This window comes from Neofelis nebulosa, chromosome 2, assembly GCF_028018385.1.
Source record: "Neofelis nebulosa isolate mNeoNeb1 chromosome 2, mNeoNeb1.pri, whole genome shotgun sequence".
In the NCBI taxonomy this organism is placed as follows: Eukaryota; Metazoa; Chordata; class Mammalia; order Carnivora; family Felidae; genus Neofelis; species Neofelis nebulosa.
In genome coordinates this window covers 72,943,061-72,956,373 of record NC_080783.1, presented here as the reverse complement: position 1 = coordinate 72,956,373, position 13,313 = coordinate 72,943,061, and the positions used below count along the sequence as shown (strand labels likewise).

Genomic DNA, 13,313 nt, shown 5'->3' with positions numbered 1-13,313 from the left:
GTTCCGTGTTGAGTGTGGAACCTGCTTAAGATTTTCTTTCTCTCTCTCTTTGCCCCTCTCCACCACTTGCACACTCTCTCTCTCTCTCTCTAAAATAATTTTTTTAATCACAAAATTATATTTTATTTCTAATAAATGGTATTGAACTAAATATTTTATTACCCCCTTTTTCAGAGGCCAAGTAAAAAAAAAAGTGATTGGTTAAAGCACTTTTTTTCAAGCCTCTGACAAAGATGTTTATGTCTTTAGGGATAGACTTATGCTTTTTGCTTAAAAAACAGCCCAACACTACTATCTAACAATAATTCCTTAGTATTAAATATTGAATCAGTATACACATTTCTTTGTCTTGTAATATTTTTAAATTATTTGTTTGAATTTGGACTCAATCTATACATTAGAATTGGCTGATATGTCTTTCAAACTCTGTTAATCTGTAACTGCTCCCGCCACATCTCCAAGCCATTAATATTTTAGTTGAAGAAAATAGGTATTTTGTCTTTTACAGTTTGCCAGTGTGAACTTATTCTAATTTTATCTCCCTGATGTCACTTAATATGTCATGTGGCCCTTACTATTTCTTAATCATATTCAATATTTTTTTCTATTGTTTTAAATTGGATGGACAGCTTCATGGTGGTGGTGTGTACTTTTGTTAGCTAATAGATGTCTTTCTTACATAAAATAGGAATAATAAATAAAGTCGTTAGGAAGACTGAATGAGTTATTACATATCAAATTCTTAAATTAGTACCTGGAACACAGCAAACACTCCATAAACATTGGCTCTTATTATCATACTGCCTGTAGACAATCATAGGATTTGATATTAAACAAGATAAGAATTTTTGAAGAAAGGGGTGCCTGGGTGGCTCAGTTGGTTAAATGTTCAAGTTTGGCTCAGGTCATGATCCCATGTTTCATGAGTTCGAGCCCCATGTCAGGCTCTGTGCTGACAGCTCAGAACCTGGAGCCTGCTTCACATTCTGTGTCTCCCTCTCTCTCTGCCCCACCGCCCCCGCTCATGTTCTGTCTCTCAAAAATAAACAAAGATTAAAAAAAATTTTTTTAAGGAATTTTTGAAGAAGTAGTTAAGAATAACTAATATTTCTGGCTTGGGTGGCTGAATGGATGTTGATGTCACTGACCAATACAGGGAGTATATAAAAAGGAAAAGGTTTGGGGGAAATTGGAAGAGAATGTGTTCAAGTTTAGAAGTGTTAAATTTAGTGCCTGTGGGATAGCAAGGAACTGGAAACAGGGGTTCTAAAATTTAAAAGAGAAGTCTGTGAGCAGGAAATAAAGATAAAATGTTGAGAGGAAAGGGAGCTCAGTGAAGGTCAGAGTTGTCATAAAAGACTAGAAGACCACTCCTGGAATGAATTGGCATTGGATAAAGAGAGGTAACAACACTTCAAGCAAAGGAAATGATGTATGGAAAAAGGCACACAGAAAAAATCATCACTGTATGTTCTGGTCATAAGAATGTTCTGAATAGAAAACAATCTGTGTGTTGGAAAGTTCCACAGACAGAACAAAGCTAACTTTGGCTCTAAAATTCAGGAATAGGTAATTCAATTTAAGTAGAAAATGGGAAGATGCTTAAGATGTTAATAAGATGACTAAACTCTGTTGTGGCAACATGATGCAAAAATCTACTATAAGAGAATTAGAAAGGTAGAAAATGTACTTACTATACTACCCTAGAGGATTTAAAATTTATGCCAGTTTTAATTCCACCTAAGCTAAAGAGAACACTGCCTAGGTACTGTGGCTTCAGGAAGTACCCCAAAAGTGCAAGATGGCATCTTTAGTGCTTTCCCATATCCCTTTCCATTCCATTCTCCCGTGTCTCCTCTTCCTTGGGAAACCAATGTTCTCAAGCTGCCCTAACTACATAAAACTACATTTTTGCAATGATGCATCATCTTATTCCTTGAAGCATGCTGGTTACATCTTCACATTCAGTTCTAACCTGCCATGTAATCTTTCATTCTCCCCCTACTACCCTAGAGATCCTTTGTCAAATCAAAGTAATTCATGCAACACGGTAAGCGATCAAAATCCTAGGGGGTATTTAATTTAAAAAGAAGAATTTACTAACTTGTATGACTTTCAAATTGTCAAAGTGCATGGTCTCCATATGTTTTCTATATATTTATCCATTCCAGTTCAATCTGAAATGATCACACTAAGAGACACACTAGCATAGGACAGTTTACTGAGTACATTTTTGCCGTGCCACTACTGGAAGCAAAGCATTCTAACAGACTCTAAGGGAACTGCAAGAATGAATAAAAATCAATGCCTTTACCAGATGGTAAGGACTTTACAGTCTAACAGGTGAAATAGCCAAACACACAACTCATAAGGCAGGTAAGAGCTTTATAAGAATGTTTCTGAAGCTTAAGTTATGTATAGACCCTTACAAAGGGAGAAAAAATGCTTTCTGAACACATGGGTAGACTGAAATTAACTAAATCTTATATTACTGAAATACACAGAAAACAAAAACTATGAATAAGCATAAACTCTTCTTGCTACTAGATCTAATTCAACATAGTACCAAAACAAATTTACAAAGTGTGCCCATAAGAACTATAAAACTAACTGTCATCATATGATGTCTTTTCTAAAATAAAATCATTGTACTCAACATGATGGAATATGGTACTGACTGCTGCTTCTCCATTATTTTCTAGTTACATTTGAGTTTGGCATGCCTATCTTATAATCTAGTGTTCCCTGAATGATTTAATATTCCCACCATTTCTTTCTACTCAAACTGCTACAAAGCTTTAATTTAGTTCCCTCTGATGTCATCTGGCCTTCACTTGATACAAACAAACCACTTGCACATGTCAAATATATTTTTGTTCTTTTCTCATTAGACTGACATAATTAAAGACAGTCCTAGTCCTGAAAGTACTGTAGTAATTGGTTATAAGGTAAGCATCCCAAGTGATTAAAAAAAAAAATGCTTGTGTTAATTTCTTTTATATTAACATTCGTAAATTATTGTAGCAAACTCTCTCTCTCTCCACAGAAAATATATCTACATACTCAGGTCCAAGGTAGTGCTGCAGAACAATGCTGTGACAGAAATAACAAATACTAGAAAGGCAGAAACGATGGGGATATTAATTCCAACTGCAAATGGATCCAGAGGTTTTAAGGAGGAGGTAACATTTGAGGGGAACCGTGACATTTGAGATCAGTGCCAAATGTGTAAGTTTTCTCAAATGTCCTTTCTGTAGGTTTGGCACTAAAACTATGAAACAACTAGAGTGAAGAAGAAAAAAGACACCCAGAAATATTCAGTAATCAGGACAATAAAGAGACAAAAGTCATGAGTGGTATGAACAAAAGTTGAGTCGTTTTTCCTGAGAGGAAAGCAAATCAGAGCATAAAATTATAAATATTAGATGTGCTATTCACAAAACAGATGGCATACTTTGCACGCAGTACTACTTGTACTACTTTGCGTTATGATGGAAATACACCTATTGATGAATTTAAAATGCGTTTGAAAAATGCAATCATATAAGAACAGCATCAGGAATATTTGTATGAGTTAAACTGTTTTCTTAACATCCCTGACATGCTAACTAGGTGCCTTTTTGACGCTATATACAATAAAAATTTTCCATTTTTATCAAAATCTTTTCTCTTCTACAGTTTTTTATTTGTATATGTATACAAAAATAATAAGAATCAATTTTTTTTATTTTTATTTTTTTTAATTTTTTTTTTTAACATTTATTTATTTTTGAGACCGAGAGAGACAGAGCATGAACGGGGGAGGGTCAGAGAGAGAGGGAGACACAGAATCGGAAGCAGGCTCCAGGCTCTGAGCCATCAGCCCAGAGCCCGATGCGGGGCTCGAACTCACGGACCGTGAGATCGTGACCTGAGCCGAAGTCAGCCGCTCAACCGACTGAGCCACCCAGGCGCCCCAATAAGAATCAATTTGATAATTCTACAATCCAGTCTATAACAACAGTCCTCTCTCAAATCTAAAAAGTTTTTGAAAATTATATTTGTATTTTATCTCCTCCTTGACTAACATTTGGAAGTCTTCACTGGTGTTCAAGAAAGTGTGAGTGAAGAGAATGATGTACTAACAAGATTAAATTTCAAGTCACTTCCATTCAGAAAACATTCACCTAGTCTAGGTTCTATACTCACTACTGATTATAGCAAAAACCAACCAAACCAAAGTAGAAAACTCTTTTATATTCTCTCATGCTTCCATGATTACTTCTAGACTATGTTAAGTTACTGCCTTTTTCTTTTTTTAGGCAAATTAAGCAGTAGCTCATTTAGAATTTTCAGGTGAGAACTGATCTTTAAACCAAGTGAGTGTGTAACATTGCACACTTCCTCTTGTTCAAAGAAGCTGAGTTGGGTCTCTGCAGCATGGTGTCATTTATACCTGCAGTCACTCACATGGGGAACATCATGCATGCTTTTAGCTCCATTAATGGTATAATGGTACAAGTTTGCAGGAGATGCATCTTGGGGGAGGAGTCTTTTATCCAAACATACATCTACTTTTGGTATTAAAAAAGTAGAAAAATAAAAGTCACTTAATACATACCAGACTTGCTCTAGAAATGGTTGATTTCTGTATTTTGCAAACAATGACTTAACTAATAAATCACACTGGGAAAGACTCTTGCCCTTTCTGAGTCATAGTTTAGTTATCTGTAAAACGTAATAACAGGTCTTGTAAAATTGTTAAAGGCTCAAATAGAAAGCACTTACCATCTTAAAAAGCAGTGAATAAAGAAATATTAGTTTTGGTCTTCCTTCTTCAACACATACATAAAATATATTTATCTTTAAAATATTTAATGGAGGGGTACCTGGCTGACTCAGTCAGTAGAGCATAAAACTCTTGATCTTGGGGTTGTGAGTTTGAGCCCCATGTTGGGTGTAGAGATTACTTAAAACATCTTAAAATATTTCCTGGAAAAACCATGTATAATATTAAAATGATTAATATTAAAAGAAATCTTTGTTAGATACCTAGCATTTACCAAACATCTTGGTAAGTAAATTCCTACAAGATCTAAACTTTAGGCTCATTTACTTCCTCAAATTTTACATTTCAACAGTATTGGACCCAAATATTTGCGTGTCCCTGAACATATGCCCTTTCCAAATATATATGCATATTTCCTCTTTCTGGATTCTCTTCCTTAAAAAAAAACTTTTTTGAGTATAGTTGACACAAAATATTACATTAGTTTCAGGTGTACAACATAACGATTCAACAAGTGTATACATTATGCACCAAAGTGTAGCTACCACCTGTCACCATACGACACTATTATAACATCACTGGCTATACTCCTAAACTGTGCCTCTTATTCCTGTGATTTAGTCATTCCATGATTGAAAGCCTATGTCTCCCACTACACTTCCCTCATTTGCTCATTCCCCCCCCAACCCCCCACCTGCAACCACCAGTTTGTTCTCTGTATTTACAGGTCTGATCTACTTTTTGTTTTTTCATTTGTTTTGTTTTGTTTCAAGAGTATTTTCTACATATAAGTGCAATCATACGGTACTTGTCCTTCTCAGCCTTAGCATAATACCCTCTAGGTCTATCCATGTTGTCACAAATGGCACAATCTCATCCTTTTTATGGCTGCATAATAGCCCAGTGGAGTGTGTTGTGTTGTGTGTGTGTGTGTGTGTGTGTGTGTGTGTGTACACGTGCATGCACACACATATGCCACAATTTTCTCTACCGTTCATCTATTGATAGACACTTAGGTTGCTTCTGTATCTTGGCTATTGTAAATAATGCTCCATTAAACACAGGTGCATATATCTTTTGGAATTAGTGTTTTCTTCTAATTCATACTTCAAACATCTAGCCCTATGTCATCCTTCTCTGTAAAGGTTTCTTTAGTCTCCTAGACACAGTGAATAATTCCATTTTCTATCAAGCTATCAAAAATGGGGTGCTTGGGTGGCTCAGTTGGTTAAACGTCTGACTTTGGCTCAGGTCATGATCACACGGTTCGTGGTTTCGAGCCCCACGACCCACTCTGTGCTGACAGCTTGGAGCCTGGAGCATGCTTCAGATTCTGTGTCTCCCTCTCTCTGCCCCTCCCCCACTAACACTTTATGTCTCTCTATCTCTCTCTCTCAAAAATAAATAAACATTAAAAATTTTTTTAACAAGGCAGCAGAATTCAATAAAAATAAATAAAATGTAAACAAATCAAAGACATTTAAAAACGGCATGAACTTTGTCAAATTATTTTGGTGTGTCAGGATTAGTTTTGGCCATGTCTGACAGAAAATCCAAAACCAGTGGCTTACAAAAAAAAAGCATATCTCTGTCATGTCAAGGAAGCCCAGATGGAGACAGGCTAGTGTAGACACAATGACAACCTGAAGATATTAGAAACGTTCTATCTTATTGCTTTGCCCATTCTTTGTTTGTTTCTTTTTTTGTTATTTATTTTGAGAGAGAGAGAGAGAGAGAGAGAGAGAGAGAGAGATTGGGGGAGGGGCAGGAAGAGGGAGAGAGAGAGCATCCCAAGCAGGTTCCACACTGTCAGTGCGGAGCCCGACACAGGGCTCAATCCCACGAACTGTGAGATCATGACTTGAGCCAAAAGCAAGTGTAGGACGCTTAACTGACTGAGCCAACCAGGCGTCCTTGCTTTGCCTATTCTTAGTTTGTAGTTTCCACTCACTTCCAATTATCATGTCCACATTTTAGCCAGCAAGGAGGACAGGGGGGAAAAAGGGAATGTACCTCTTCCTTTAAGACTATTTTTTGCAAGTTGCACACATTACTGCTGTTTACTTATCTCTAGCCAAGACTTAGTCACATGAGTAAGATGCAAGGGAAATTGGGAGATATTTTTATTCCAGGTATTGATATTCTGGGGAAAACATTAGTGCAAGGGGGGAGGGGAACCAACATTAGGGAACAACTAACAATCACCACTGTATTTCATTTTATCTTATCTGTCATAGGTATCTGACATTTTAAATTTGCTATCTACCACCAATATTTCTAACAGTGTGTACACTAAAAATTATGTAATACTTCCCTCTAAATTTTAATTTTTAAACGAAACATTTCTATTAGTAGATATTTGTCTCTATAAAATTTAAGGAATATTTATAATAAAATTACCAAGGGAAAAACAGGAATATTAATAAAAAACAGAAAAGGCCATTTCAATTATTTTAAAAGTTGCTTTGTAACAGATTAAAATATGTAGTAAAATGTGAAGTGAAAAGTAAAATGAAGCCACTGTATTAGTGAAAGTACATATGAACAAAACTGCATGTAAGTGAAACTGCATAAATACTCCCAAAGAGGAGGGAGAATTTGGAAAGATACAAGAAGAAAAAAATATATGAGTTATTTTATCTTACTTCCTATAAATGCTGCTTACAGATATTTTTTAATCAAGTAATGGTGATCACAAAACAGAACACTAAAGAAGTATGGTGGAAGAAAGCAAAAGCAGGTTTAGGCCAAGATGTCACACTAGGTGACGCTGGTAAAGTAACTTCACAGGTGATGTCTATGATGAGGGGTCAAAAGAATCTAATACGTATCAGCCTCTGTGCTATGTTTCCTAAGCATTATGTCACTTAATATTCACAACAGTCTTAGAGATATAAATATTATCTCTGCTTTAGAGAGGAAAAAACTAGATCTTAAGCATGTGTAATTGTCTCAAGATCACAACAGCTATATAAGTATCAGAGCGCAAACTTAAACAAAGGTTTTTCTGACCTCAGTTCATGTTCTTTACCATTTCGTATATTATCTCCCTTGGTTTTCTCAACTGTGTATCAGGGGAATGTAGCACAATCTGAACCATTCTCAAGTGCATTCTGGCCTTTTAAGATGTTGGTATCCTGTAAGGTCTGACTCTCTTTCCCTAAATAAAACCGCATCATATCAAAACATCTAATCAACCTCTTCCCAGGAATTTATATGTCAATTAAGTTATAAATATATATAACATAGAAAGTAGAAATTCATTTATTGAAATTTATAGACAAGGAGCTCCTGGGTGGCTCAGCTGGTTACACCTCGGGCTCTTGATTTCGGCTCAGGTCATTATCTCACGGTTCATGAGTTTGAGCCCTGCATCAGGCTCTGCCCTGACAGTGCACAGCCTGCTTGGGATTCTCTGCCTCCCCCTCTCTCTGCCCCTCCCCTGTGTGCGCTCTCTCTCTCTCAAAATAAATATTTAAAAAACTTTTTTTTACTTACAGATAAAAAGGACCACCATATTGGGGCACCTGGGTGGCTCAGTCAGTTGAGCATCTGACTCTTGGGTTTCGGCTCAGGTCATGATCTCATGGTTTTGTGGGTTTGAGCCCTGTATCAGGCTCTGTGATGGCAGTGCCAAGCCTGTTGGGGATTCTCTCTCTTTCCCTCTCTCTCTGCCCCTCCCCTGCTCGCACTCTCTCTGTCTCTCTCAAAATAAATAAATAAGCTTTAAAAAGTTAAAAAAAAAAAAAAAAGGACCACAATATGTAAGATAAATTCAGATGTTTGGGGTATATCCCTGATCTTTACAGCTGATTTTATGCACCTTTATCTAAATGTCAAGAAGACATATATAAAGTTAAGAGGGAGGAAAGTTAATGAACATTATATTTACATTTTGCATAGTAATCCTTTTAAATGTAACACATTTTAAAGGTGAAGACACTGAGGCACAAGGAGGCTGATTTGCTGAAGGTCACATACCTAGTATACAGTTGCATCAGTACTTGAACTCCTTCTAGTTCTAAAATCTACATTCTTTCCCATCCACCCTGCTTCCTGTGGTTCAATTTTAGATATCCATGCATTAATATACTTATTTCTATTTTAATATAGGAAAACTAAAGATACGATTTAACTTAGCTCTTTCTTAGGCATTTTTGATTACCGGCAAACATTTGCTGAATACTCATTTAATGAGCACAGCTGGAATAAATGTATTAAAATATGTAAAATACAAGAGAATATATATCATCAGTAACATAGGAATAAAAAATTAAGCATTACCAAACTACTAAGGAGAGAGAATCACTTTCAATTAGGATGATTAGGGAAGGCCTCGAACACATGATTACATGTGGACAGGGCATTAGAAGAGAAGTTTGAAATCATCAGAAAAAATTAAAAGCCTGAAAGGAAAAGAATATTCTAGGGAGGGGCACCTGGCTGGCTCAGTTGGTAGAGCATGCAACTCCTGATCTGAGGGTTGTGAGTTTAAGCCTCACGTTGGGTGTAGCGATTACTTAAAAATAAAATAAAAAAAAACAAAAGGAATATTCTGGGGAAAAGGAAGTATGGAACCAAAATGAATATTCAACATGGAGTAGAGTCCACACAGGGTAGAGTGTAGGATTCTTCTTCTTGAATAATAGGATATTTGGCTGGGAAATATGCTAGAGCCAAATTGAGGAGGGAGCTTAAATACCAAGTTAGAATATCTAGAGTTGATCTTGTAGGAAAAGGGAAGTCACTGAACATCTTCAACCAGAGAAATGAAAGAGAGCAGTGTTTTAGTAAATTAAATTGAGATGTATAGGCTTCAAGGGAATTGATGATGGCCAGGAAGATGGGAGATTAGATTTGGACATTTCTGTGAATTACAACATGGGAAAAACAGAAATTCTCTGGGGAAAAAAGTATAAAAGATGTATACTATATAATATATAAAAACTCATTACAGCTTCAACTCTGAAACAATCTGTAATATACCCCTCCCTAACCACAATATTCTATTCTTTTAGCTATTACTTTATCATCTGATTTCATCAGCTTATCTACTTCTGACTAGTCCCTTACCCTCTCCATTTTCTTTGAACATATCAGCCCTTCCCCGGCCTCACTTTATTTCTACCCCATGGTCAATACTTGAACTACTCTGTCCATAGTTCCCTAAGCCTGAATCAGTGTTGAAATCTACCCTCTTTTCTTGACTCAAGGGGCTGGAGAAGACCTCAAAGTCCTGATATTATTACAAAGTAAGGGTTCCTCTATGACCCAGCAATAGCACTGCTAGGAATTTACCCAAGGGATACAGGAGTACTGATGCATAGGGGCACTTGTACCCCAATGTTTATAGCAGCACTCTCAACAATAGCCAAATTATGGAAAGAGCCTAAATGTCCATCAACTGATGAATGGATAAAGAAATTGTGGTTTATATACACAATGGAGTACTACGTGGCAATGAGAAAGAACGAAATCTCGCCTTTTGTAGCAGAGTGGATGGAACTGGAGAGTGTGATGCTAAGTGAAATAAGCCATACAGAGAAAGACAGATACCATATGGATTCACTCTTATGTGGATCCTGAGAAACCCATGGGGGAGGGGAAGGAAAAAAAAAAAAAAAGAGGTTAGAGTGGGAGAGAGCCAAAGCATAAGAGACTCTTAAAAACTGAGAACAAACTGAGGGTTGATGGGGGGTGGGAGGGAGGGGAGGGTAGGTGATGGGTATTGAGGAGGGCACCTTTTGGGATGAGCACTGGGTGTTGTATGGAAACCAATTTGCCAGTAAATTTCATATATTAAAAAATAAAAAAATAAATAAAAAAAATTTAAAAAACAACAAAGTAAGCGTTCCTCTTATTAGTCGCTTACGAACATCTCAAATGAATACTTCTTAGTCTTTAACTTATTTAATATTTGATAATATTGGATAGTACCTCTTTTCCTGAAATTCTTGAGTTTAGAACAGCTGCAATTACATACTCTCCTAATATTACCCTAAAAATGTACAGTAAAAGTCAGCATTTTCAAATTGAAAACCTTTTTCATCTGATTCTAATGTTAATCTCCTTGATTGTAAAGTACTAGATATAAACAGAAGGTTACTACAGAAATATGTTAATATCTTGTTGTAGACTATTCAGTTAGGATAATAAAGTTCTGATTAAGAAAAAACAAACAAGGAAAGAGCTACAAATCAGAGATAGCTAACTTGATCCCCTAGGAAAATAAATGAACATTCCATAAACATCTGAACATCTGTATACTCGATGATGATAAAGTCTTTAAAAATACAATAAAATTCTCCCTGGCCTCTGAAAAATGTTAACCTTAAAAAATAAACCAGTTTTCAAAATAAGTGCTAAAACATAAACACAAAGATTACACATGAATTTACATTTCTGATAATTATTGCTTCTATAATTAGTGAACAATTAGAACAGGATTAAAGAAGCAGACTGTATAAGTGATTTACTCTAAATTTATTTCTCTGCCATTTAAAAGAATTTTTCAAAAATACTATAAAATCTCATTACTGTAATTCAGATTTTACTATTTAGAATTTTACAATAATGTGGATCATGGCCTTGGATAAAGTTTTTTCATTAAGAAACATATTTCCTTATATATAGTAGAAATTAACAGTTTAAAATTAAAGAGGAAAAGTGTCAGTTACTTATGAGATCTGTTTTCAACAACTCTCCATATTTGGAAGACTCTATAAATCATTCAAATATCAATGAAAAATTTAAGCAACCCTAAGAATCCTTTCAAGGCTGTTTTCACAGTCTTGTGATTACAATCTCAAGTAACTTTATTTTTGTAATTTTATTCCTAATGTGGAGTCACCTTAAATGTTCTGCTATTTTTTAGTAAAAAAAAATGTTAAAAGATGATGTTCAGATTATGATTCACACTGAAATACATTAATATAATTAGGCACATAGTTTCAGGTATAAATTAAAAGTAGTTTTCATTTTAAATGTTTTTAAATCATTTAAAGCAATATTTTAAAAGTATTTAACTACAAGCATGAGATGTGGTTCATTGAAAATGTAAACATTCAATTGGCTGTTGAATGAAAGAATCATAATTTAAAATTATAAATAATTTCCAACTCAAGTGTTATTCTGGAGAAAACAAAACATCCTTAAAAGCTTAATTATTGTTTTAGTCTTACTGTGATCAATGTGGTCAATCTTGTGACATCACTGTTGAGAAATCTGCAATAGGAAAACAGAAATAGCATTCAGCTGAATCATATTTGAGTAAGTAATTTCAGAAACTAAAATGTTAGTTTAGTATTTTTGTCTTCCTTGATGCCATAAGTCATATTTAAATTAATCTAAAGTTGTCAGGGAAAGTACAATTGGCACGGCACAAATAAAGCATGAAGCACTTGCGGTTTTTTTATAGGTCATTATTTATTATAGCATGGTAATTATGTTCTGTTTATAATCAGCAACACCCCAGGGTTACCATAATGTAACATATTAGTAATACCCTATAGGACATTTGGGTTAGTTTTATTTGTTTTCAAATATTTACTAAGAAGAGAATCACAGTGTGTTAAATATACTACAAACAAAAGAGTGGTACTGTTTATAGATAACTTTTTCTCTATGATCAGATTAGCAGTTCATTTTATGGCTAGAATGTGATCAATTTATTATCAATTAATAGGAGAAAGAGCTTTATGCTCATCCTTATGAAGAGTGACAAAACTAGTAAAGACTGAAAATATCATTGGGAAAGAACTATACACTATAAATCCCAAGGAAGTTACAAGTGAAACTATTTCCTGAACTGTAGATAGCTTAGAGTTCTTATCTCTGTGAAATCAAAGCTTTTAGAAATTTCTCAGTTAGTAAGGCATGGTTTCAGGTAAGCTTTGTTTTTTTTTTTTTTAATGTTTATTTATTTTTGAAAGAGACAGAGAGAGAGAAAGAGCAGGGGAGGGGCAGAGAGAGAAGGAGACACAGCATCCAAACCAGGCTCCAGGCTCTGAGCTGTCAGCACAGAGCCTGACACGGGGCTTGAACCCACAAAATGTGACATCATGACCTGAGCCAAAGTTGGACACTTAATTGACAGAGACACCCAGGTGCCCCAGGCAAGCTTTTAAATGTTTCATGTTAAAAATAACACAATGTTATGGTGTTCTAATATTCATAACGGGCCTTCATATAATATTTCATCAGATCCTCATAACAATTCCTTCAAAGTAGTGGGAAAGAGATATTTTTTATTATACACTCATGGAAAATAGACGGTAGACAGTAAACATGATTTGTCCAAGTACACAGAACTGAGTTTCCCTTGGTTCCTTTTTTATCTCACACCTTTCATCCATTCCATTCTGCCAACAAACACATTACCCTCTGTATCCAAAGACCTGCCTCCAAGGAGCTACTTCCTAGCATTATGCTCTCAACTTAAATCAATATAAAAAGCAGTCTTATGGGGAGCCTGGCTGGCTCAGTCAGTAGAGCAACTGACTCTTAATCTCAGGGTCCTGAGTCCAAGCCCCACTTTAAACAAACA

At 35.4% G+C, this 13,313-nt stretch overlaps 1 protein-coding gene across 3 annotated transcripts in view; it reads right to left on the bottom strand.

Moving 5' to 3' along the window:
* Window positions 1-13,313, bottom strand: part of BAZ2B (bromodomain adjacent to zinc finger domain 2B) — a 321,736-nt gene that overhangs the window by 223,683 nt on the left and 84,740 nt on the right. For 2 of the 3 annotated variants that reach the window (XM_058694256.1, XM_058694265.1), the window contains exon 2: window positions 11,950-11,992. The exons of the other annotated variant lie outside the window; for it this stretch is intronic. The gene's annotated coding sequence lies outside the window, so the exon portion shown is untranslated. The remainder of the gene's footprint in view (window positions 1-11,949; window positions 11,993-13,313) is intronic. 3 annotated transcript variants of the gene reach the window in all.